Consider the following 27920-nt stretch of genomic DNA (forward strand, 5'->3'; position numbering starts at 1 on the left):
GAATGCAAAAGTAGGAAGTCAAGAAACACCTGGCGTAACAGGCAAATTTGGCCTTGGAATACAGAACGAAGCAGGGCAAAGGCTAATAGAGTTTTGCCAAGAGAACGCACTGGTCATAGCAAACACCCTCTTCCAACAACACAAGAGAAGACTCTACATGTGGACATCACCAGATGGTCAACACCGAAATCAGATTGATTATATTCTTTGCAGCCAAAGATGGAGAAGCTCTATACAGTCAGCAAAAACAAGACTGGGAGCAGACTGTGGCTCAGATCAAGAACTGTTTATTGCCAAATTCAGACTTAAATTGAAGAAAGTAGGGAAAATTGGGAAAACCACTAGTCCATTCAGGTATGACCTAGATCAAATCCCTTATGAGTATACAGTAGAGACAAATAGATTTAAGGGACTAGATCTGATAGACAGAGTGCCTGATGAACTATGGACAGAGGTTCGTGACACTGTACAGGAGACAGTAATCAAGACCATCCCCATGGAAGAGAAATGAGAAAAAGCAAAATGGCTGTCTGAGGAGGCCTTACAGATAGCTTGGAAGAGAAGAGAAGCAAAAGGCAAAGGAGAAAAGGAAAGATATTCCCATCTGAATGCAGAGTTCCAAAGAATACCAAGGAGAGATAAGAAAGCCTTCCTCAGCAATCAATGCAAAGAAATAGAGGAAAACAACAGATTGGGAAAGACTAGAGATCTCTTCAAGAAAATTAGAGATACCAAAGGAATATTTCATGCAAAGATAGGCTCGATAAAGGACAGAAATGGTATGGACCTAACAGAAGCAGAAGATATTAAGAAGAGGTGGCAAGAATACACAGAAGAACTGTACAAAAAAGATCTTCACGACCCAGATAATCACGATGGTGTGATCACTCACCTAGAGCCAAACATCCTGGAATGTGAAGTCAAGTGGGCCTTAGAAAGCATCACTATGAACAAAGCTAGTGGAGGTGATGGAATTCCAGTTGAGCTATTTCAAATCCTGAGATGATGCTGTGAAAGTGCTTCACTCAATATGCCAGCAAATCTGGAAAACTCAGCAGTGGCCACAGGACTGGAAAAGGTCAGTTTTCATTCCAATCCCAAAGAAAGGCAATGCCAAAGAATGCTCAAACTACCGCACAATTGCACTCATCTCGCACGCTAGTAAAGTAATGCTCAAAATTCTCCGAGGCAGGCTTCAGCAATACGTGAACTGTGAACTTTCAGATGTTCAAGCTGGTTTTAGAAAAGGCAGAGGAACCAGAGACCAAATTGCCAACATCTGCTGGATCATCAAAAAAGCAAGAGAGTTCCAGAAAAACATCTATTTCTGCTTTATTGACTATGCCAAAGCCTTTGACTGTGTAGATCACAATAAACTGTGGAAAAGTCTGAAAGAGATGGGAATACCAGACCATCTGACCTATCTCTTGAGAAACCTGTATGTAGGTCAGGAAGCAACAGTTAGAACTGGACATGGGACAACAGACTGGTTCCAAATAGGAAAAGGAGTACATCAAGGCTGTATATTGTCACCCTGCTTATTTAACTTATATGCAAAGTACATCATGAGAAATGCTGGGCTGGAAGAAACACAAGCTGGAATCAAGATTGCCAGGAGAAATATCAATACCCTCAGATATGCAGATGACACCACCCTTATGACAGAAAGTGAAGAAGAACTAAAGAGCTTCTTGATGAAAGTGAAAGAGGAGAGTGAAAAAGTTGGCTTAAAGCTCAACATTCAGAAAACTAAGATCATGGCATCTGATCCCATCACTTCATGGGAAATAAATGGGGAAACAGTGGAAACAGTGTCAGACTTTATTTTTCTGGGCTCCAAAATCACTGCTGATGGTGATTGCAGCCATGAAATTAAAAGATGCTTACTCCTTGGAAGGAAGGTTATGGCCAACCTAGATAGCATATTTAAAAGCAGAGACATTACTTTGCCAACAAAAATCCGTCTAGTCAAGGCTATGGTTTTTCCAGTGGTCATGTATGGATGTGAGAGTTGGATGGTGAAGAAAGCTGAGCACTGCAGAATTGATGCTTTTGAACTGTGCTGTTGGAGAAGACTCTTTAGAGTCCGTTGGACTGCAAGGAGATCCAACCAGTCCATCCTAAAGGAGATTAGTCCTGGGTGTTCATTGGAAGGACTGATGTTGAAGCTGAAACTCCAATCCTTTGGCCACCTCATGCGAAGAGTTGACTCATTGGAAAAGACCGTAATGCTGGGTAGGATTGGGGGCAGGAGGAGAAGGGGACGACAGAGGATGAGATGGTTGGATGGCATCACTGACTCGATGGACATGGGTTTGGGTAGACTCCAGGAGTTGGTGATGGACAGGGAGGCCTGGCGTGCTGTGATTCATGGGGTTGCAAAGAGTTGGACACGACTGAGTGACTGAACTGAACTATCTACCTTATGGGAAATGCTAATCTCAGGCTGTTTATCACCATGGAGTGGGGGAAATTTTAACTTGATTTCTCAGGAGGTAAAAATATGGGAGAAACCCTTTCCTGTCCCTTCACCTGAGAGAGGAAGTGGTTTATCTGATCAATGAGACTAAAACAAGGAACTGAGCATGTAAAATTGGTTCCTTCTTGTTTTTCTGGCTTACTTGTCCATAGAGAATGTTTATAGATTTCTGCCTCAGTTTTCCATCAGGTAAGCATACATGCTCCATATTCTAGATTATAGGATCATTTCCCTCTTTGCTTACTATTGTGGTTTAATAAGTATTAGGCTGCAATTCAGAGAAAAGATGCCTGTTCTGCAAATGAAAATTCTCCCTTGGGAAAGTTGTTCTGAAGTCTAGTCTTCAGGTGGATTATTAGAGAGATGCTTATCATCTTGGTTCTCTTTTTCCTCCACTCTAAACTTTTTAGGAATAAAGTTAATATTTTGATCTCATATCTGTTATTATTGTGTGCATTCTTAATTACTTCCTGAATTTATATATTGGGGGAAAATATTTGATTATTTATTACCTTTGAAACCAGAGGAATTTAAAAGAAAGCAAAGCAAATTTTAATTTCCACTAAAAAAGACATCAGGCTTAAGAGGCATTGTGATCCCCACTCAGGGTAAATATAAAGGAAGCCATATGTAGGCACAGCATAGTAAAACCGCTGAAAAAAACAAAGCCAAAGGGAAATACCAAAAAGCAGCTGGAGGGTGATAAAACATAACCTCAAAGAAGGAACAATAAGACTGACAGCTGACCCCAAAACAGAAACAATGGAAGCTATAATTCAATGAACAACATCTTCTTGTGATGAAAGAAAGTAACTGAAAACTTTGAACACTATATGTAAAAAAAAATTTCCTTCTAAAATTGTTATGAAATAAAGATATTTTTGGAGAGAACTTGCTATCAGCAGAACTGCACTGAAATAAAGAACAAAAGTAATAAAATGTATTAATCTCTGGTAAGCAGATCAAGCAAACAAAATGGGAGAGAGAAAGAAAGAGAAGTCACACTAATATGAGAAATAAAATGGAAACCTAACTATAGCTCTTATAAATGATAAAAAGATGCTAGGAGAACATTTTTTTTTTTTACCATTTATAAGAGCTATAGTTAGGTTTTCTTTTTATTTCTCATATTAGTGTGACTTCCACTTTTACTTTCTTTCAAGAGAACATTATGAACAACTTTCTGCCAATAAATTCAACAAATAAGATGACACAGACAAATGCCTTGAAAAACAGAACTTACCCAAACCAATGGAATAAGCAATAGAAAAACTTAATAGTATTATGTATGTTAAGTGATTTGAATCTATGGAATCTATCATTTAAAACCTTCCAACAAAGAAAAATCCCTGACAGTTTTACTAGTGACTTCTAAACACTGAAGGAACAGATAATGCTAATCTTACACAAACCCCACCACAGAACAGAAACGATGAAAATGTTCTCCACCTATTCTTTTTTTTAAAAAACAAGGCCAGTATAAACTTGATACTAAATATGACGAGGATTTTAGAAGAAAGATAATTACAGACTAATCCCTTTCATGAACACAGAAGGAAAAAATCCAAAACAGAACTCTAGCAAATTGAAATCCAATTATAAAAAGGATAGAAATCTTGAAGGTCATGGCCAATGCAATTAAGAATATATGAAGAATAAAAAAAAATGGTATAAAGATAATAAAGGAAGAAGTAAGCTGCCATTACTCACATATTACATGGTTTTGTATACCAGAAAAATCTACAAGAATGTATAGGCAACTCATTGGACTTAGGTGAATTTAACAAGGTTGTTGGATACAAGTTCCGAATATAAACAGTTGTATTTCGATATGATAGCAATAAGCAATTAGAAAATGATATTAAAATAGGGTTTACACTAACACAAAGTTGTAAAATATATAGGGATAAATCTAAAAGAGTGCAAGATGTCTGCATTGAAAAATACAAAGTATTGCCGAAAGAAATGAAAAAAGATCTAAAGAAATAAAGGAATATGCCATATTCATGGCTCAAAGACTCAGTATGCTATCAGTTCCCCCCATATCGGTCCATAGACATGCTGCAGCCCAGTAAAAATCTGAGCAGAATTTAGTTTTGGTGAGAACTGAAAAGCTGATTCTAAAATTTATATGGAAATACAAAGAACCTAGGATCTTCAAGCCAGACTTTAAAAATAAGTACATAAATGAATACTCATACCACTAGAAATCAACTTATTGTAGGGTTATCATAATATCAAGATGGGGGATGGTACTGGCAGAGGGACAGTCAAACAGATTAGTGGAACAGAACAGAGTCTATAATCAGACCTAAACATAGCGATTACCTGATTTCTGAAGGATCTCCACTGAAACTCAATAGGAAAAGGACACTCTTTTGAAAAATAAACGTTCAATCAAGTCTATATCAACGAAAAAAACCATCATCCCTATCTTTTACTATCTCAAAATCAATTCCAGCAGGATTGTATATCTAAATATGACAGGTTAAAAAAAAAGCTTTGAGATAACAACATAGGATAATTCTTCATGACCTTTGAAAAAAGAAAGATTCATCAAACAGGATATGGCAAACAGCAAAAATTAAGAATTTTCATTCTCCTAAACAAATCATTGGAAGGCTAAAAAGCAAGCCTGAGAGTAGTATAAGATATTTACAACATGTATAGCTAGTGAGTGCTTATTTATCAAATATATTAAGAACTGCTAGTGAAGTGAAATGAAGTGAAAGTCACTCAGTCATGTCTGACTCTTTGTGATCCTATGGACTGTCACCTGCCAGGCTTCTCTGTCCGTGAAATTCTCCAGGCAAGAATACTGGAGTGGGTTGCCATTTCCTTCTCCAGGGACCCTTTCTGACCCAGGGATTGAACCTAGGTCTTCCACATTGCAGGCAGATTCTTTGAACTGCTACAAATCAGTAAGAAAAATACACATACATACACAACCCAATTGACAAATGGGTTTGGACAGACACCTCAAAAAAGGTTATATCCAATAAACACGTGCTCATCTCTTCATTAAGCAGGGGAAGTAAAATCAAAACCACAATGTAGTACCATTGTGTAAATACCAAAATGGTCAAAACTTAAAAGACAAATGGTGCCAAATGTTGGTGAGGAAGTGGAGTCATTGCATCTCTCTTACGCTGTTGGTGGGGATGTAAATTCCAAAGATCACTTTGGGGCATCGCCAGTGGAAGGTGGCCATTCCCTATGGTCAGGGAGCCTTGTCCTGGTTTTCTGTGAAGAGTTTTGACTCATGTATATTTTTTCAGAATGCTTTTAGTTTAGCATTTGTCCTTGACTTTTTCATTTAAACCAAATGTTGTTACTGATTGCTGTACTCAAATAAGTCAGGGAAGGTTTCATGGACTTCTACTTTATTCATCCAGCTTTTGCTGTGTAGCATGGGACACATATGACTAAAGATAGTTTCTACTGTAACACACTGTTGAATCTTTAAGGCAATCAGAGATAACACACTTCTGGAACACTTAAGTCCCAGGGATAGCTATTGTTATTTCCAGTTTTAACTTGTAGTGAAAGCTCTTGACACTGCTGCCCCTGCTGGCCATTTGGTGTAATACCAGCCTATTGTGCCAAAACCATTATGCACTGGCCTGAAAGAAGCCTAGAGCCAGTAAACTGCCAGTTGGTATAGTCAGTGGGAAAGTTCAGAAATTATGTTAGATGTATTTGAAATATATGTAGAAAACAGAGGCTGAGAAAATAGAGTGAATCAACGGTAGTCTAAATACTCTTACTACAGTGGTTTTACTATGTATTGCTTGATATAAATCTGCAATTGTTGACAATTGTCAATTTACTTATGCGATTATTTGGCAATACTTTATTTCACAATAAATTTTCTTGGGAGTAGTGGGCTCAAATGATGGTATTGTATATGTAATAAGAAAAGTACTGCTGCAGTTTCTCAAGGAAAGTGATGATATATTATTTTCACAAAATAATTATTGATATCAACTATCCATCCTGGGGCAAAGTGACATCACTGACCACGTGAGAACCAAAAGGCACAAACAGACCTAATAAATGTCTGCACATACATTAAGGCAGTAGTTATTTGAGGAAGTCTGTAAGCAGCCACAAAAGGAGGATTTACATGTCATTTCATAAAGCATGACTTTTCATTAAGATGAAATGATGATTGCAAATTAATTTTGCTCATTTTAAAATTTCAAATTATCTTGTGTAGACACAAAATGAAGTGGGAGGTGTCAATGTGTTCACTCTATGAGCAGAACAGGAACTTTTCAAACAGTTATTAAATGATAACAGTTTTATAGCAATGCATTGATGTTAAATAGAAAATCACAATAGCTGAATAGCTGAATTTTCACCTCTACTTGATTGAGTCAGTGTAAAAGTTATACAATTCACTCCATTAAAGAGAAAAATGTATGACATGGTGGTGAATGCTACTATGGATTCACTTAAAAGAAACAACACTAAAGATAATATTTCTTTAGTACAAATATGAATTTTGGTAGAATATTGCACTGAGATAAAACAATATTATTAAATAAAGGAACCTATGGAGTAGAAAATTCTGAAAGAGATGGAATACCAGACCATCTGACCTGTCTCTTGAGAAACCTGTATGCAGGTCAGGAAGCAACAGGTAGAACTGGACATGGGACAACAGACTGGTTCCAAATAGGAAAAGGAGTACATCAAGGCTGTATATTGTCACCCTGCTTATTTAACTTATATGCAGAGTACATCATGAGAAATGCTGGGCTGGAAGAAACACAAGCTGGAATCAAGATTGCCGGGAGAAATATCAATACCCTCAGATATGCAGATGACACCACCCTTATGGCAGAAAGTGAGGAAGAACTAAAAAGCCTCTTGATGAAAGTGAAAGAGAAGAGTGAAAAAGTTGGCTTAAAGCTCAACGTTCAGAAAACTAAGATCATGGCATCTGGTCCCATCACTTCATGGGAAATAGATGGGGAAACAGTGGAAACAGTGTCAGACTTTATTTTTTTGGGCTCCAAAATCACTGCTGATGGTGATTGCAGCCATGGAATTAAAAGATGCTTACTCCTTGGAAGGGAAGTTATGACCAACCTAGATAGCATATTACAAAGCTGAGATATTACTTTGCCAACAAAGGTCCGTATAGTCAAGGCTATAGTTTTTCCAGTGGTCATGTATGGATGTGAGAGTTGGACTGTGAAGAAAGCTGAACACTGCAGAATTGATGCTTTTGAACCGTGGTGTTGGAGAAGACTCTTGAGAGTCCCTTGGACTGCAAGGAGATCCAACTAGTCCATCCTAAAGGAGATCAGTCCTGGGTGTTCATTGGAAGGACTGATGTTGAAGCTGAAACTCCAATACTTTGGCCACCTCATGTGAAGAGCTGACTCATTTGAAAACACCCTGATGCTGGGAAGGATTGGGGGCAGGAGGAGAAGGGGACGACAGAGTATGAGATGGCTGGATGGCATCACCGACTCCATGGACATGAGTTTGGGTGAACTCCAGGGGTTGGTGATGGACAGGGAGGCCTGGTGTGCTGCGATTCATGGGGTTGCAAAGAGTCGGACACAGCTGAGGGACTGAACTGACTGACTGATGGAGTAGAAATGTATTTGGAATTGGTTGTAGTGCACATACACTTTGCTAATGTGTCAAAAAATGTCCTTTTCTTCTGTGCATCCAAGGATACTATCAAAAGGGTGAAAAGACAACCCACAGAGAGGGAGAAAATATTTGCAAATCATTTATCTGATAAGGTATTAATATGAAAAATATATAAAGAGCTCCTACAACTTAACAACAAGGAAAAAAAAAACTCAGTTAAAAAATGGACAAGAGTCTTATGTTTCTCCAAAGTGCTCAGTCACTCAATCGTATCTGACTCTTTGCTACCCCATGAACCACAGCCCATCAGACTCCTCTGTCCATGGGATTTTTGAGGCAAGAATACTGGAGTTGGTTGCCAGTTCCTTCTCCAGGAGATCTTCCCAACCCAGGGATCAAACCCAAGTCTCCTGCATTGGTAGATGGGCTCTTTACCACTGAGCCACCTGGGAAACCCACATATATGTACGTGTATATATACATATATATCCTCTATTTGCTACTCATTATTTTATAAATATATGAGCATTTTAATATTACTTTGTTAATATACCTAATGTCATGCAATGGTATTAGAAGAGAGCCCTTTATATTTTGGTTGAATTTTGTTCACAATATATTGAAAATATTAATCAAAATGTTAAAAGACCCTGCAGCTTTTGAAGCTTTTACCACTTTGAATTATTGAAAACTGAGTTTATAATGAAAAAGGCATTGAAATTTATCCCTAGAAAAGCAATTGGCAGCAGGAGGGGGTGCAAATAAATGAAAAAATCTCAAATACTGTACCAGATTTAATTTTGAAATTGTATTTTGAACTATAGTGACATGTTTGATAGAGTTCTTATTTTTAATTAGACATATTTATATTCTAACCAAAAGTAAATTTAATTGAGAAGGCCTATAATTTTGCTATAAATACATGTGGCAAAACATCTGAAAGAAATTTAAACAGACAACTTATTTCTTAAGTTTTGCTTATGAAGTATTTGCTGAAGGACATTTTTTTTAATTGGAATATAATTGCTTTACAATGTTGTATCAGTCTCTGCTGTACTATGAAGTGAACCAGATACATGCATACATATATCCCTTCCCTCTTGAGTCTCCTGCTCACCCCCACATCCCATCCCTCCAAGTCATCACAGAGCACCGAGCTGAGCAGCTTACACTATACAGCAGCTTCCCACTAGCAATCTATTTTAAATACAGTAGTGTATATATGTCAGTCCTAAATCTCCCAATTTGTCCTATCCTCCCCTTCCCCCTCTGCGTCCACATGTTCATTCTCTACATCTTCATCACTATTCCTGCCCTGGAAGAAAAGTATTTTAAATAGAGATAAAAGACAGTATTTATGGAAAATATTAGGCTTTATACTTACACATTATAAGGTGACAGAAACTAGAACTGAGATGATCTTTCATTAAGCACTTTGCTCTGAGCTTACACAGTACCTATGAGCTTTCTTTCATAGAAAGAGCATTTGTATTAAAATATATATTCTATAGAGAAGAGTCCACTGAAGGTGTCAACCACCAAGTTTATTAGGCATATAATGCAATACTGATGAAATTTTGCAAAACATATTTGCAAGACTATTAAAATATACGTTCTTCAGAAAAAAAATACTAGATCTGGATAAAACTCTAATTTATGTATATGACTATGTACCAAGAATAATTACCCTGTTTTTTTTAAAAAATATTCAGATTATGAATATCAATGTTTTTTAGAATTTTACTTTAAGGTACATAGGTATGTGTGCGTAAATGCTAAGTCTCTTCAGTCATGTTCAACTCTTTGTGACCCCTGTGGACTATAGCCCACCAGGCTCCTCTGTTCAAGGATTCTCCAGGCAAGAATACTGGAGTAGGTTGCTCTGCCCTTCTCCAGGGGATCTTCCTGACCCAGGGATCGAACCTGCATGTCTTCTGCATTTGCAAGCAGTTTCTCTACCACTAGTGCCACCTGGGGTATACATTATTTTAATATTTTAGAAGAGATTTTATTTTTGAAAATCAGTTTTGAATCATCTTTCTATATAGGTATACCAATTTATTGAATGAATTTGTTGGCTAGTAAATAAATTTTATTTTTTATTCTATATTCTGGCCACACCTCGAAGCTTGCAGGATCTTAGTTTCTCGATCAAGGATTGAACAGAGGCTCCTGGTAGTGGAAGCATGGTGTCCTAACCACTGGCCCAATAGGGAATTTTTTTTTTTATGCCAAGTTATTCAGCATGCAGGATCTTAGTTCCCCAACCAGGGATAGAACCCCTACTCTTTGTGTTGGAAGCGTGAAATATTAACCCCTAGACTATCAGGGAAGACCCTACATTTTAATTATTTTTAATACCACTCTTTACTCTCAAAAGTGTCTCAGTTTAGATGATTAAAATACATGGTCACTCTATCTGTGACTCAGCAATTTCACTCCAAAGGATAGGCCTAACCTATGCACATAAAAGCAACTAAGACATCTATAAGAATATTCACAGCACATTATTTGTAATAACCCCAAGCTGGAAACAACCAAATAATTAAAAGCAGAATGAATACATAGGCCTCACCTATGGCTCCATGTTAGGATCACCTGGAAGGCTTTCAGGCCACACTTTCAAGGATTCCAGGGAACCCCAGTCTCTAAGACACACTGCTCACACCTTCCTTTGGAAATTACGAGAGCCCTGAGGTCCATGCCTTCTTTCTGCCTGTTTCTCTCCTTGTTTAGACGTAACCCCTGACATAAAGCTGAGTGTGAACTCAATTCTCTGAGCATTCATTGCTGTGGTTTCCCTTCTACTTAGAGTCATTTCCTGGCCCCACTATGGAAAACACAGTTTTGCAATGAGACTCGTGGCCAGGCCAGGCTAAATTCCCCTTCAATCCTGGGGCTGTTTTGGCGTTTTGACGTCCTCGTGGACCAGCTCAGTAAAGAAAAGGATTAAGACAGTCTTGCAAGGAAGAACTTAAATGTTCCTCACCAAATGACTCCTTTTCTCTTTCCTGATTTTGAACACGACTCTTTCCCGCACACTTACTAGTGAAAGAATCACAGCATCAGCATCCTCTCTTGGTCCCCTGGGCAGAGGCGAGGATATTCCCCAATTTGGCTTAGGCACAGAGGAGGAGAGGCTTCAGGGAACCCCTTGTCCTTCCTCCCGGAGGGCTTGAAGAAGTGATGCTGCTGCTCTCAAATCTCCATAAAAAACCTGTTAGTGATGACTTACCGTCCTTTTCACAGACTGAAAAATGAACGCATAGAGAGGTGCAGTGGTAAAACACAGCCAAGGCGTCTCCTGGAGCCTCAGCTCCTGTAGCTGCTTCCGCTTCTGGGAGTCCGTCACTTCCCCTTCCGGGAGCGGGTGCACTCGGCCGGCATCTTGTTGGGTTGAGCTCACAGCAGCCCTTGGCAAACACGGCTCACCTGGGCTCCCCACCACCCTAGAACTCTGGAGGACCTCTTTATGCCCCACAATTCTAAAGTAAAATATCTTTTCTTGAGTGTGTACTAAGTCCCTCAGTCGTGTCCGACTCGTTGCGACTTTATGGAGCCGGCCAGTCTCCTCAATCCATGGAATTCTGGGGGCAAGAATACTGGAATGGGTTGCCATGCCCTCCTGCAGGGAATCTTCCCAATCCAGAGATCGAACCCACGTCTCTTATGTCTTCTGCGTTGACAGGTGGGTTCTTTACCACTAGCGCTTACTTGGGAAGCCCAAAATATGTTTAAGTCTGTCTGTTTTTGTGAGAAGTGTTACGACAGTGTGGTAGTTAATATGACAGTGTGGTAATTAGAAAAATCAAAACAAGACAAAGCCTTACCATTTGATATACACCCTTTACATGTATTGTTACATGATCCATCTTCATATTTTTAGCTAAAGAAAAAATAGAATAAAATAATTGTACAAATTCTTCTAAGACATTGTGTTTACACTCTGCCTGACTTCAGCCTACTTTTTGTATACCGTAGGACATTTTCCAAGTTGCTGTGTAAAATTATCTAGGGCTCAGTAGATGGCGCTGCTACACTATCTTTTTGGTCAGATTTAAGAATTGTTTCTTTCTGGGATACTAGTCAAAAACTTGTAATATAGTTACAACAGGAGTTGGGAGGGAAATTCAGATTTCTTAACCTAGTTCTAGGCAGATGTCAAGATTCTGAGTCTCATTTTTTCCAAACCCTTTAAAATTCTGCACCTTGAACAAATTAGAAATGTTGTGAAAATATTTGTTCCTTGGGTATTTCTCTTAAAAAAAAATGTATTGAAGCATAATTGATTTACAATGTTGCATTAATTTCTGCAGTACAGGAAAGTTATATATATATATTCTATTCCATTATGGTTTATCACAGGATATTGAGTTTAGTTCTCTGTGCTATACAGTAAGACTTTGTTGTTTATCCATTCCATACATAACTAGTTTGCATCTGCTAATCCCAAACTCCCAATCCTTACCTCCCCAGCCTCTGTCCTCCTTGGCAACCACCAGTCTGTTCCCTGTGTTTGTGTGGAAACTTTGGCTGCTCTTCATCTTCCCTAACACTCTCTGTCAATCTCCTTTTCTAAAAAACTTTTTTTTATTGAAAATTTCAAGTGTATACAAAAATAGAATAGAAGAATAAGCTTTTATGTTTCATCATTTAAATATTGTTGTTGTTCACTTGCTAAATCGTGTCTACTCTTTGCGACCCCATGAACTGCAGCACACCAGGCTCCCTTGTCCTTCACTGTCTTCCTGAGTTTGGTGAAACTCATGTTCATTGAGTCAGTGATGCCATCCTACCATCTCACCCTCTATCACCCCCTTCTCCTCTTGCCCTCACTCTTTCCCAGCATCAGGGTCTTTTCTGATGAGTAGGCTCTTCACTTCAGGAGGCCAAACTATTGGAGCTTTACTTTCAGCAAAGAATATTCAGGGTTGACTTCCTTTAGGATTGACTAGTTTGATCTCCTTACTGTCCAAGGGGCTCTCAAGAGCCTTCTTCAGCACCACAGTTCAAAAGCATAAACTCTTCAGCGCCCATTCATGGCCCATCTTGACTCACATATACCCATCCATCTCCCCCAGATTATTTGAAGCAACTCTTATCATCCCAGGATATTACTCTAAAAGATAAGGATTCTTTCTCTTAAACTTAGCCTCAATACCATGATCACACTTAAAAATAATCAATAATTATTCCTTAATCACATAAAATAACTAGTCAAGGTACGAATATTCACAATTGTCCCATCACATTTTTGTGGTTTGTTTGACTCAGGATTCAAAGTAAAATACATAAAATGCAAACATAGGTGTGTCTCTAAAAAGTCTTTGAATCTGTGGATTCTTTCCTCTGTGTCTCCCTCCTCCCCCTTTGATATTTATGTATTTAAAAACTGGGCTGCTTATCCTATAGACTTTCCCACAATCGATTTTGCTGATTGCGTCCCAGGTTGTTTACTCCTTTGTCTCCATATTTTCTGAAAGTTGGTGTCATATTTGATGGGATTTAAGTCCAGTTTTTTTGGCCCCAGTTTGCCAAGTGCTCCAGTACACCCTCTCAGGATCTCTTTCCAGTCAAGGAGTTGGGCCTCTCGGTAAGGACTAAGGTCACATTTCAAACAATGAGAGGCAGGAATTCCCAGTTATTCATGTACATGTTATACATGGTTTTTCCCTTCTTTCTACACCTATGTTAAATGGCAGTATGGTAGGGGTTCCTTAACTGAAACATTTGCTGCATCCAAATAATAACTTCTTTGCCCAAAATGATTCCTTATATACTTTGGATTCTGTAAGCCCAAGTTTCTTCTTCAATTTATAATCTAATTTTATTTTTCATGCACCAGGGGCTTTCAGGGTTGGAATCCAAAAAACTTAAAAATTCTCTTATATTGTTCTATTTAATTATTAAAAGGTAAACCAGATAACCTTCCATCTGTCCAGGATATTTGGCTGAATTAAGAGAAGGCAAAACAGAGTAAAAGCTAATTGCTCCCCTAAAACCCCAGAGAAAATTAAGTGATATGACATTTTCTGTTATATTCATAAACTTGGTGAATAATATGTTAAAGGGGAGAAAGAAAACAGGTCTACAATATTGTTGAAATTTAACTTCATATTTATCCCTTTTTCTCTTTAAATTCTCAGTTAAGGAACTAAACCAAAGAAATGAAATAAAACATGAAGGAGAAAAGAGAAGCCTTCTGGTTTAAATTGGTAGAAAAATCATAAGCCTAGACTGAGATCTGGCGTTTTCATGCTTCATCTAAGTATCTATGGAACTTCAATTTATCACTGAAAGCACAAATAAAAAAAGGAATAAAATTCTCTATTATGTTTCTAAACCTTGGGTTGGAGTGGGGGAGATGATAATGCCAGCATCTTTCTTGCTTTTACCGTATTACGGCACGTTTTCCTTGATGTAAATACATTTTTGTTTTTACAATGGGGACATTATTTAAGTCATTGTTTGCCATGGTGTTTAAAAAATAATCTTTTTGTTGTTGTTGCCTTTTTAGAATTGAATATAGGGCTTCCCTGATAGCTCAGTTGGTAAAAAAATCCGTCTGCAATGCAGGAGACCCCAGTTTGATTCCTGGGTTGGGAAGATCCACTGGAGAAGGGATAGGCTACCCACTCCAGTATTCTTGGGCTTCCTTCGTGGCTCAGCTGGTAAAGAATCTGCCAGCAATGCAGGAGACCTGGGTTTGATCCCTGGGTTGTGAAGATCCCCTAGAGAAGGGAAAGACTACCCACCCTAGAATTCTGGCCTAGAGAAATCCATGAACTGTATAGAGTTGGACATGACTGAGCGACTTTCACTAGAAAATAGTTGACATGGTATGTTAGTTCAGGTGTACACATAGCAATCTGACAGTCAAATACATTACCAAATGACCACCATGACAAGCCCAGTAACCCTCTGTAACCATACGGCACAGCATTATTGACTATATTCTTTATGCTGTATACTAATTACATCTCCATGACATTTACTTTATAACTGGAAGTTTGTATCTCTTAATCCTTTTCACCTATTCCTCCCAACCCCTACCCCATCTCCCTTAACAAATAATCATTTTTGATCGTCTTTATTCTTGTTTAAATTCATTTCAGTAAAATACTCGTTAAAAATAAAATTAAATATTGACCAATAGAAATTAGACGGTTGATGGATTAAAATAATTTTTTTTTCTGCGAGACTGTTAAGGGTATGTGTGGACACACAGAGAAAGTATTTTTCAGGATGGAGATGTTAACTAACTTTCTCTATGACTAAATGTTAGGCTTTCTAAAGCTGTGATAGCTATTGAAGAATTTCTTCAATAGTAATTATTCACCATCCTTGAACACAAAGGGTTCACTAACGAGTAAGCAATCTATCTTACTCAAGACTGAGAGGTGCAGGAAAATTAGGAGGCCAGGGTCATACTTACTGAAAGGGTCCATTTCCATCAGGCAAAGGAGGAGAAATGCACGGCATGACCCACGGCTCATTAGACCTGGGAGGAAGCCTAGAGTCATTTCATGATGGGAAACCAGGCGCAGAAGGGATAACTGATCAGTTCACCGTCTCACGCCTTGTTAGAGGCAGAGCAAGAAGTAGATCTAAGAAACCCTGATTCTGAGTCCCTCTCAGTACATTCTGGTGCCTTTGCAAGCCTGAAGGGCGGTAGGGAAAACCACGTGTTACAACCAGTCCCTGGTGGTTTTATTTATTTTATTTTAATGTAAATTTTAATAGGGCTTCCCTGGTGGCTCAAATGGTAAAGAATCTACCTGAAATGCGGGAGATTTGAGTTCAATTCCTGGATCGGGAAGATCCTGGATCGAGAAGGGAATGGCAATCCACTCCAGTATGCTTGCCTGGAGAATTCCAGGGACAGAGGAGCCTGGTGGGCTACAGTCCATGGGGTTGCAAAGAGTCAGACACAATTGAGCAACACACACACACACACGCAAACAATGTTTAATAATAAATGATTGTTTCAAGTCACTCAGTTTTGGAGTGTCTTTTATCTTTAATTTAATTTAAAAAATTTGTCTGTGCCATATGGCATACAGGGTCTTAATCCCCTGACCAGGGATCAAACCCATGTGCCCTTCATTGGAAGCATAAAGTCTTAGCCATTGTACTACTGCTAGGCATGTCCCCAGACAATGGTGTTTTTAAATGAATGCTGTATTGTTTAAGGCCATAGACCAGAATACAGACTTCAGATCTAAGGTTGTGTTAATACCTTTTTTTTCCATATTTTCCAATTACACACTTGAAGATTAACAGTATCTTCAGCAAAGTCATCTTTCAGAGTGGTGGTAAACAATACACAAATGCAGAGGCTTCTCTGGAAGTCCACTGGTTAAGACTCTGTATTTCTACTACAGGGGTTCCAGTTCGATCCCTGGTCAGAGAGCTAAGATCCCACATGCTGCGCTGCCCGCTTCCTCTCAAACTGCTAAGTCACCTCAGTCGTGTCCGACTCTGTGCAACCCCATAGATGGCAGCCCACCAGGCTCTCAAAAGCAACACACAAATACAGTAAAATCTCCCCCTTACAAACCTTCAAGTTTCGAACTTTCGAAGATGTGAACATGCATTCCTATGTCCAGTCATGTAAGTTAATTCACATGTCTAGTGTACATTGTCATGGGCATCCATCCTCTACAAATGGTTGTGCTTTTGTGTACTTTACAGCACTGATAGAGTACAGTAGTGCAGTATCTTTATTTCAAGCCCAGGTTATTGGGAAGCAAGCATAAAAGCAGTGGTATATAGCCATTTGTGTTAGTTGGGTACATGGGCTAACTTTATTGGACTTATAGACAAATTGGACTTACGAACATGCTGTCAGAACGGAACTCAGTTGTATGTAGGGGATTTACTGTGTGTGTGTGTTTGTCTCTATAATAGGAATTCTGCTATTTGAGGAGTCAGCCACCAGAGGGTGGCACACATTCTCTCTCTCTCCATGGAGGGTGAACATTATCTGACCTGTTATTGATATAACTTACTGCAGGAAGGACTGGGCCCCTGTCTGCTTGCTTCCCCTGCCCCTATGTTACCTCCTGCTCTCATCTGCTGGGGTCTGGGCTGTGTCAGAGCATTCTCTCTGGTTTCCTGGCTTCCAGCCTTCCATGGTGCTGCCAGAGAGGTATTTATGACTACATAGCTTTCTTGTTTAAAATTCTTCATGGGCATTGTCTCTTTAGGGGATTCCATGGCATCTATTTTAGCCATTTATCACAGGAAATTGCAATGGTTTGTTTATGCGCCTGCCTTCTACACGAGAATCCTCTAAGATGAGATCTTAACTTCATTCTTTCTTTATTTTTATTTTTGGTAGCCCAAACTCCTAGCCGGATTAAATGAAGAGTCCATCATCATTGAGAAACTCTACCATCCCTATAACATTTTGACACACAAAGAAGTTCACTCGCTGTCTTTGCCTGGCCTCTGATTCACATACTAGAAGTCCTAGGAGGGGTCTGAAATGCTGCCTTGAGGGGGGCATTCCTCGTTATAGCCACTTGAAGAGGGCTCTGGAGTTCACCATTGCTTGAAACATACATTTATGTACTTAAAAAATTGGACATCTTAAAGGGGATTTGCTCACAGATGACAGCAAGAAGGATATCTGGACTAGAGACTGAGGCATGTGACAGGTGGGGTGCCTGGGAGATCAGGAGGGAGCAAGACAGTTGTCCCAGGGGAGGTTTCCAACAAAACGCTTAGGTCTCTCGATCAAGGGGGAGCTGGCCTTGTTTGCACCTGCAGTGCCTCTCCTGGACCGTTTTGACACCAATGCTCTGTTTTGCTGACCCTTGAATTAAATAATTCAGATAAATGGTCGATTAAAAAAGTTTTGGTTCTTTTTTACTTGGGAAGGCGCAGGCACATGATAAAAAAGAAACTCAAGTAGTACAAAAGGACAAAATAAGATTTGTTTTAAAAAGAGCAAGAAAGAATCTTTCATTTTGTCTATTTCATCTTCCTTAGTTTTTATTTTTCCTCATAGAAAATATGCTCCTTTCCCCAATGTTGAAACTATTTTATTTTCAAAAGGATTGGTCAGTTATCATTATAGTTTTATAAGCTTCCTGATCTGAGTTTTAAAGAGGTCCCATCTAAAATGTGGTCATGCAGTTATTCATATTTATACACATTCTCCTCAACTCTGGTTTTATAAAACTCATAACACATTTACCTACATCAGCACTGAGCAGCTGGTATAGGATGTTGGCTAGAAATGAGCATGGTGGGAAAATCAGATGCCTAATTTTTGCACCAGTTAGTTGCAAATGAAAGTTGGATTGAAACCCTCAGAATAACTTGAGTTTGCAACCTTTCCCTTCTCACATCTTGCTGGCAAATGATGTCCAACATGGAAAAAAAAAATCTGGAGTTGAATAGAGGATTATTCTGTTTTGTAGACATAAAATCTATGCCTAGACTTATAAAAATTTAGAAGAATAGGTGAAAATTATTGCTATATCTAAATGAGTCCCAGTTGTAGCAGATCTTGAGACCAAAATATTTTCATGGAATGTTGATATTTCAAAGACGCAAATGAGACTTCTATATTTTGGATTTGATGATTACTTAATACTGACTCCATTTTGAAGATATGAAATTTTAAAGGGTGTTGACAATTTAAATATTTCTTAATGTGGTTCCTATTGCATTGTTTAAAAAGCTGTGGAAATGAAAAAAAAAAGATTACAGACTGGAAGCATGCTAAAGCTTTGGGAAAAATCTGGTGTTTCAAAGGCAGGTGATAAAAAGAATCAAGAAAAAATATCTTGAGACACAAAACAAGAGAACCCATTGGAAAAAGGGATTTTTATGACAGTTTGAAGGTTCCACAGCATGTTGACCTATATAGTTGTCATTTAAGATGAAAGTTTTTGGTGTGTTGCTATGTGCAGAGAGGCGCGCAGTAAAAATTGTTGCTGGTGATGAAAAGTTTATTATGAAATTTTGTGGATGAAGGAAAGGAAATTTGTAAGACAACACATCCAAATGTCTTAAATGACCTTAGAATATTTTTTAAAATACAGATAACTGGGAACTTCCTTGGTGGTCCAGTGGTTAGGACTCTATGCTCCCAATGCAGGGGGCACAGGTTTGATACCTGTTCAGGGAACTAAGATCCCACATGCCACATAGGATGCACAGCCAAGAAAGAGTAAAGTTAACTGACTCTTGTAATAATGTATAATGTAAAATAATCTGAAAAAGAAAAAAATATGTATGTGTAACTGAATTACTTTGCACTATACCTGAAACATTGTAAATCAACTACAATACAAAATTTTAAAAAGGTATATAGATAACTGAGTAAACTATTTTCTTCAAGTACATAATAAAGATTTGCAGTGATTATCTGAGCAAATAAATTAATTCATTCTACCCTAAAACATTTCAGGTATAATTAAAAATTGAATTTCAATAGCCTTTTGTGCTGTGCTTAGTCACTCAGTCATGTCCAACTCTTTGCAACCCCATGGACTGCAGCCCACCAAGCTTCTCTGTCCGTGGGGATTCTCCAGGCAAGAATACTGGAGTGGGTTGCAGTGCTCTCCTCCAGGGGATCTTCCCAACTCAGGGATTGAACCCAGGTCTCCTGCATTGCAGGTGGATTCTTTACCAGGCTGAGTTACCAGGGAAGCCCAAGATTACTGGAGTGGGTACCCTATCCCTCTTCAGGGGATCTACCCAACCCAGGAATCGAATTGGGCTCTCCTGCATTGCAGGCAGATTGTTTACCAGGTGAGCTACCAGGGAACCCCCAGTAGCCTTCTATTGACATACAATGTTCAGTGATTCACCTAACCTGGTAAAAGCATGTGTTGTAGATAATTGTTCAGATTCCATATTAAATATTTACTGTGATTTCTGAAGTTCACATGTTGACAAGCTTTTTGTTTTTTTTCGTTTTTAATGTGGACCATTTTTAAAGCCTTAATTGAATTTGTTACAATATTGCTTCTTTTTTTGATTTTTGGCTGCAAGGCATGTGGGATCTTAGCTCCCCAACCAGGGATAGAATCTGTACCCTCTGCATTGTCTTAACCACTGGATCACCAGGGAAGTCAACACTGACTATTCTTTTTTTTTTTTAACAGGTTCCCTTTAAAAAAAAAAAAATTATTTGTTTATTTTTTGCTGTGCTGGGTCCTTGTTACTGTGAGGGCTTTTCTCTAGTTGAGGAGAGGGGGTGGGGGCAAGGAGGGACTACTCTCCGTTTGAGGAACTTAGCCTCGTAGTTACAGTGGCTTCTCTTGTTGCAGATCATGGGCTCTAAGGTGTGTGGGCTTTAGTAGTTGTGGCTCCAGAGCTCTGGAGCGCAGGCTCAGTAGTTGTGGCGTGTGGTCTTAGTTGCTCTGGGGTTTGTGGGATCTTCCCAGACCAGGAATAGAACTGGTGTCTCCTGCATGGCAGGGGGATTCCTTACCACTGAGCCAGGAGGAAAGCCCCCCACTGATTATTCTTAAAGAAATGTTTTCAAGTTAGATTCCTCTACTAGGATTTCTTTCTTCTAGGGAAGATCTGTTTTATTCCAATATTTATACAAAGATAATGCCTGGTTGTTTTTCCATTTTAAGTGAACAAAGGTTGTTGGAGGGGAGTCCAGAATTAGAAAAACAAAGACAATTTGAAATGCACACTCCTTCATCTGAGGACTTTTCACTGGATTTGCTTTGCTGCCAGGGTCCGGTTGGCTGATCTTTCTTGCCCTGTTTTGCCTCCTATGATTTTGTTTGGGGTGAAGGAATGGAGAAGACGGTTGACCCTGAGCTGTATCTGAAATTGGCCGTGGGGTGATGGGGGAAGGGAGTGTCCTTTCCTGCTCAGGGAAGCTGCCTTTCATTCACCATGGGAGGTGGAGCCTCCGGGCACATCCTACACGGGGCTGTTTTATTTCTCACCGAGGTCAGAAGATTTCCTTTCCCTCGGGGTTCGCAGTCATTTGCAATCTCCCAATCTTTCCACTACACAAATTTCCACTAGACAAATTCCCTGCCATATACTGGACAGAACTTCAAAAGCCAAAGCTCCCCACCACACGTGGTGGTGCTGGGATGACAGAGCTCCTTTCTATGGGGAAGAGGGGAAGGGAAACCTGCCATGGGCTAGGCGTCAATTGCCCCACAATGTGCAGACTCTCTCAGTGACAGTCCCCACCCCAGAAGGTAGACACGCACACTTCTCCTTACAGAGAAAGAAGGCAGCCAGGGAAACCCAGCACAGACTCAGAGGGTGAGGAGGAACATCACATAGCAGGAACTCCAAAAAACACAAAAACAAAACTTGTGGTTTTAGACCTTGTAGAAGTGAAAGGAGAAAAAGAGGTAAGAAGGGAGAGGGACTCATGCTTCCATGGAGAAAAGCAGTCCTAGCAGAGGTGAGGCTGGGAAGTCAGTCAGTAATAACTTTATTCACCTTGCAATGACTGAATTAAAAAAATATCTGAGGGGCCCCCTTTTGTTGCCAGACAATTGTTTAGGAGCTAGAACTCCATTAGTGAAAGACCAAGTCTCTATCATGGAATTTATGAATAAATTGAATAAAGAACATGTGGCATATATATATATGCATACAATGGAATAAAAGATTGAAATAATGCCATTTGCAGCAACAACGATGGACCTAGATAGTAAGCCAGAAAGAGAAAGACCAATACCATATGTTACCACTTGTATGTGGAATCTAAAATATGACACAAATGAACTTATCTATGAAACAGAAACAGACTCACAGACAGAGAGAACAGACCTGTGGTTGCCAAGGGGAAGGGAGTTGGGAGAGGAAGGGAGTTGGGAGAGGGATGGAGTGGGAGGTTGAGGTTAGCAGATATAAGCTATTATGTAAAGAATGGATGAACAACAAGGTCCTACTATATAGCACAGGGAAGTATATTCAATATTCTGTGATAAACCATAATGGAAAAGAATAGGAAAAAGAATGTATATATATGTATACATATGAGTCACTTTTCTGTGGAGTAGAAATTAACATTGTAAATGTGATATTCCAGTAATAGAGATAGATAATAACCAGGTATCTCATTAAACAAATAGACCATGTAAGTTCAACTGGTAATAGGTGCCGGGAAGTAAAATAAACCAGGGACTAAAGAGTAGTGTGTTTGTGCTTAACTGATAAGCAATCAGGGAAGGCTTCTAGGAGGAGGTGATATTTCAACAGAGCACTTGGAATGAGGAGTGAACAAGTCATGTGTGTGATTTACTACTAAAACTAGGGAGTTCTTTTCTTTCCCTCCAGATCAGGATGGAGGTTGTACCCTGGAAGTGGGACCACAGCCCCACTTCTGGAATCACAAAGAGACCAGGAAATTAGAGATCTTCTGTAGCCATAAGGATGGAGGGGACTAATGTCAGAGTTGTGGCTGGGCTACTGGATCTGAGATGGGGTAAAGGGGTGGCAATACCCCCAGTTCCTGGGAAGCTGTGACCCAGATTTCAAGCTGGGATGACAAGGGGTGGAGGAAAATGTGTGGTTGGCTCTGGAGGGATAGGGCATGAATTCCAGCACTGTCACTCATCAACTGGCTGACCTGGGCAAGGTATTTGACCTCTCTATGCATCAATTTATTTATCTGGAGAATGGGGTTTGAAAGATCCTTCTATCATAGGGTTATGGCTTAGATTAACTGAGCTAATATGTATGTAGCATCCTTAGGATAGTACCTGGCACATAATAAATTCTATACATACATGGCTTTTTTTTTTAATTGGAGTATAATTGCTTTACAATGTTGTGTTAGTTTCTGCTGTACAATGAAGTGGGTTGGCTCTATGTACATATATATCCACTCCCTCTTAAGCCTCCCTCCCCCTATTCCACCTCTCTAGGTCATCACAGAGCATTTAGCTGAGCTCCCTGTGCTATACAGCTACTTCCCACTAGTTATCTGTTTTATACATGGTAGTGTATATATGTCAAACCTAATCTCACAATTCATCCCACCCTCTCTTTCCCCCAGCCCCCTCCCACTCCATATACACATGTCTGTTCTCTATATCTGTATCTCTATTCCTGATCTGGGAATAGGTTCACTTGTACCATTTTTCTACATATTTCTATATTTATGATATTTGCTTTTCTCTTTCTTACTTCACTCTGTATGACAGTCTCTTGTTCCATCCAAGACTCTACAGATGACCCAATTTCCTTTCTTTTCACTCGATCCCATGGGGTGTAGCCCACCAGGCTCCTCTATCCATGGAATTTTCCAGGCAAGAATACTGGAGTGGGTAGTCCTTCCCTTCACTAGAGTATCTTCTCGACCCAGGGATTGAACCCAGATCTCCTGCATTGCAGATGGGTTCTTCACCATTTGAGCCACAAGGGAAGCCCCCCAAATATAGAATGCCTTATGAATTTGCATGTCATCCTTGCTCAGGGGCCATGCTAGTCTTCTTTATAACATTCCAATTTTAGTATATGTGCTGCCAAAGTGAGCACTTTTAAATGGCTGAGTAGTAGTCCGCTGTATATATGTACCACATCTTCTCTATGTGTTCCTCTGTTGTTGGCCTTGGGTTGTTATTAACACATTACCCTCCTCAGGGGACCCAAAGCTCTCCCTGCTTTTCCTGCACCCCTACTCAAGAGGCTGATTAACCACGGCTGACAGTAAGTCATTATTTTACCCTGTTGAAGCCAGTGTCTTCAGGATGTACATGGCCCCTGCAGCTTTCCTTACTGAATCCAAACATAAAAAGGCTGAATGTTTTCACCTCCCAGACAGCACAGTGAAAGGCACAGGGAAGATGCTATGGCTTCTGGGAGATTTTGCTGACTCCTGGAGAGGATTGCTTCCATAGCAATGGATGCAACTTTCTGGCCTCTTTCTACACAGATCTGAGAGGGGGAAAATAACACATTGAGTCTTCCTTCAGAAATCTAGTGACATCTTTGCTGTTGTTGTTCAGTCGCTCAGTTGTGTCCGACTCTTTGCAACCCCATGGACAGCAGCACCTTAAGCACTATGTCTTTTAAGTCCCTTTGCAGAGAATTCTACTCTATAGCTTGAAGGAATATGCAACAGAAATAGAGAACATGGTGATCGTTTAAAAAAAAATGCCCTTCCGATCGTGCCACTCCTCTGCCTAAGACATTTAATTTTATTTGCTTATTTTTTAAAAAATTTTTTATTTGTTTATTGGATTGTGCTGAATCTTAGTTGCAGCACGCAGGATTCTGGCTCTTCATTGCCACATGCAGTGGTTTTAATTGTGGCATGCAAACTCTTAGTTGTGGCATGTGGGATTTAGTTCCTTGACCAAGGGTTGCACCCAGGTCCCTGCATTGGGAGTGTGGAGTCTTAGCCACTGCATCACCAGGGAATTCCCGTGTCAAAGACATTTTAATATTAAAAGTGGCCCATTGCTTCCTGGACAAAGTGCAAGCTCTGGCTTGAGAACATTCATGCTCAGCCCCTACTTGCATTTCTGCTCCATTGATCCACTCCCTGCAAGCCTCCCCATGCATCATCTTCCAGTTTTTGCAGCCAGTCAAGCTCTTTCTGTTCTTCACTTTTTTTTTTTTTCCTGGCTGTGCCTCACAGCATGCAGGATCTTAGTTCCCCAATCTGGGGTTGAACTCACATCCCCTGCAGTGGAAATGTGGAGTCTTAGCCACGGGACCCCAGGGAAGTCCCTGGCCTTCACTTTTGCTGTGTGCTGCTCCTCAGCCTGGAGCATGGCTCCCTGCTCCCTAGCCTCTGCTGTCCTTTACCTGACCAACCCTAATTCATCCGGAAAGTCTCTGCTTACCATTCTTTCTTCAGGGCAGCCCTCTCGGGTCTTCCAAGTCTGGGTTAGGGGCCCCTCTTAGGGGCTGACTTAGCAACTGTCACTTTCCTCATCACTGACAGTATCAAACTGTGACTCAGAGACGTCTGAGAACCTCCTCAAATATTCCTCATCTAGCTGGACCTTTGGTGTCAGAGTAGGACTTGATGAGTTTATAGATTGAAGGCATGTTCTTTGCTTTCCAGGGGTTTACAGTTTGTTTGATGGGAGGGCTGAAGATTACACTGAACACACAGCTCAGTGAGTTTCTCCAGTGAGTGGGTTTCTAGGAAGATTTTGCCCAAAATCAGATCACAGGAGACAGACAGCATTGAGAGATGAGGCTGGGGAAGCAAGCAGGGGGCCAATCACAATGCCTTTGTAAGTGAGATGAAAGACTGTGGAGTCATGGGAGCACAGTAGGTAACAAAGAAGAGTGTTAAGCGAGGGAGATTGGCTTTCCTCAAAGCTGACCACGACAAAACAATTACACACGTCTTATCTGCACAGTCCAGCTCTGATTAGCTTCTTTCCCTCCAGGGAACTGGGAAGCCTCACTTTTCAGATTCATTCCGATGTGTCACATCCCCATGCTGCCTCTCATCAGCTGTGCAACCTTATACAAGTGAGTTCAGTCCTCCAAACAGCAATATTGTTAAAGAAACAATAACAACAGTACCAGGACCTACATATCTGGATTTTGAGAATTAAAGGAGATAATAAAGCAAAGGGACTGGAACAGAATATGGAAGTAAATCATAACAACAGTGGACAGTAACAGTGACAGTAGAAATAATAATAGGAATTCTACACATGAAAAGATGCTCAAGATTGCTAATTATTAGAAAAGTGCAAATCAAAACTACAAATGAGGTACCACCTCACACCAATCAGAAAGCCATCACCAAAAAGTCTAAAATAATAAATGCTGGAGAGGATGTGGAGAAAAGGGAACCCTCCTATACTGTTAGTGGGAATATAATTGATACAGCCATTATGGAAAACAGTATGGAAAGAAAGAAAGGGAAGTCGCTCAGTCGTGTCCGACTCTTTGCGACCCCGTGGACTGTAGCCCACCAGGCTTCTCCGTCCGTGGGATTCTCCAGGCAAGAATACTGGAGTGGTTTGCCATTTCCTTCTCCAAAACAGTATGGAGGTCCTTCACAAAACTGAAAATAGAGTTACCATATGACTCTGCAATCCTACTCCTGGCATATATCCAGAGAAACTCTAATTTGAAAAGATACCTGAACCCCAGTGTTCATAGTGGCACTGTTTACAATAGCCAAGACACGGAGGCAACCTGGATGTCCATCAACAAATGAATGGATAATGAAGATATGGTGTAAGGCTTCTGTGGTGGTCTGGTGGTTGAGAATCTGCCTGCCAATGCAGGGGACATGGGTTCTATTCCTGCTCCAGGAAGGTCAAACATGCCAGGAAGCTACTAAGCCCCTGCACCATAACTACTGAGCCCACGTCCCACAGCTACTGAAACCCAAGCACCTAGAACCCATGCTCTGCAACTAGAGAGCAGCCCCCACTCTCCACAACCAGAGAAAGCCCACACATAGCACCAAAGACCCAGCACAGCCAAAAATAAATAAAATTTAAAAAAAGGAAGATGTGGGACATATATACAATGGAATACTACTCAGCCATTAAAATGAATGAAATAATGTCATTTGCAGCAACATGGATGAACATAGAGATTGTCATACTGAGTGAAGCAAGTCAGAGAAAGACAAATACATAATATTACTTATATGTGGAATCTAAAAAATGATACAAATGAACTTATCTATAAAACAGAAATAGATTCACAGACATAGAAAAAATGCTTATGATTACCAAAGGGGAAAGGATTAGGGAGGGATAAATTAGGAGCTTGGAATTAACAGATACGCACAACTACATATAAAATAGATAATCAACAAGGACTTACTGTATAGCAAGGGGTACTATATTCAATGTTGTATAATAAACTATAATGATAAAGAATCTGAAAAAGAAAAAATGTATATATATGTATCTGCATCACTTTGCTGTACACCTGAAACTAATGCAACATTGTAAATCAGCTGTACTTCAATAAAACTTAGTGAGAGTGCTACAGATATTCTTTCAAAGTAACAGCATACAGGGGCTGTTCACAGGGTTGTTAACTCTGGGAGTTGTGACAAGGCCTCATATTGTGCAGATGCTGCTTCCTGAGGCCAGCCCCCTGGGAGGTCTCCCTCCCCCACCTCCATCCCCCATCCCTCCTGTATTGCCCAGGATTGACACTGCCCCTTTAGCAGGGAGCCCCTGGAGCTAAAGGATCCCTCCACTAAAGCAGAAGAAGTGGGATTTGGAGGGGAGGAGGGGAGAGAGGAAAGGACCAAAGGGTCTGGGTAGGTCAGAAGAGTCTGGAAATCTAAGGAGAAAGAGGCTTTTCTTCTGACAGGCAGGGATTAGCCATGCACCGCCCTCTCCCCCCTCCACATAGCATGCATGTTTGCTTGCATATATGTGCATGTCCATACACACACACACACACACAGTGAAAAAGCATGGGGAGGGGAAGCTTGTGGGAGTGGTAGAAAGATATTTATTCTCAGACTTCCCCTTGTGGACTACATAATAGGATAAAATGACTTTAAATTGGGCTAAAAGGACAACTTACAGTGTTTTCCTGTCCCCTGTGTGTGACAATCTGGGCTAGAGTCACGCCTCCCTCCCTCTCTTCAGCACCCCAGGGGTGTTGGGCTCAGGTATGTTATTATTACCACTGCTGTAATTATTTCAACGTGAATGCAAGAATTCCCTCCATTGAAGTCCATGGGAGATCTGGATTTCCTTGGGTGATCAAAGTGTAGACTCAAGGTGTGAAAAATGGAGGTCAATTTAGGGTTAATCCTCCCTGGAAATGTGTTTCTATATTTGAAATTAACCTTATCTAAGTAACGATTAGAAAGGCAATTGTTCTTGGGTATTGAGTTGCATCCCCTCATTCTCAAGGCTCTACC

General features: G+C 40.1%; 1 protein-coding gene, 1 long non-coding RNA gene and 1 other non-coding gene across 3 annotated transcripts in view; 1 reads left to right on the forward strand and 2 right to left on the reverse strand.

The window, feature by feature from the left end:
- The window catches only part of FAM171A1 (family with sequence similarity 171 member A1), a 168657-nt gene extending 156983 nt beyond the window's left edge, over positions 1-11674 (reverse strand). The window contains exon 1 of the mRNA XM_081553601.1: positions 11328-11674. The gene's annotated coding sequence lies outside the window, so the exon portion shown is untranslated. The remainder of the gene's footprint in view (positions 1-11327) is intronic.
- On the forward strand, positions 11461-27027 carry LOC145531382 (uncharacterized). The gene is made up of 2 exons (XR_014072390.1): positions 11461-11780; positions 25453-27027. It is a non-coding gene; the product is annotated as an uncharacterized LOC145531382 (long non-coding RNA).
- Positions 23475-23581, reverse strand: LOC145533557 (U6 spliceosomal RNA). Its single transcript, XR_014074159.1, has one exon. It is a non-coding gene; the product is annotated as a U6 spliceosomal RNA (small nuclear RNA).
- Positions 27028-27920: the final 893 nt, after the last annotated feature.

Source organism: Giraffa tippelskirchi, chromosome 13 (genome assembly GCF_054371585.1).
Source record: "Giraffa tippelskirchi isolate mGirTip1 chromosome 13, T2T-mGirTip1v1.2.pri, whole genome shotgun sequence".
In the NCBI taxonomy this organism is placed as follows: domain Eukaryota; kingdom Metazoa; phylum Chordata; class Mammalia; order Artiodactyla; family Giraffidae; genus Giraffa; species Giraffa tippelskirchi.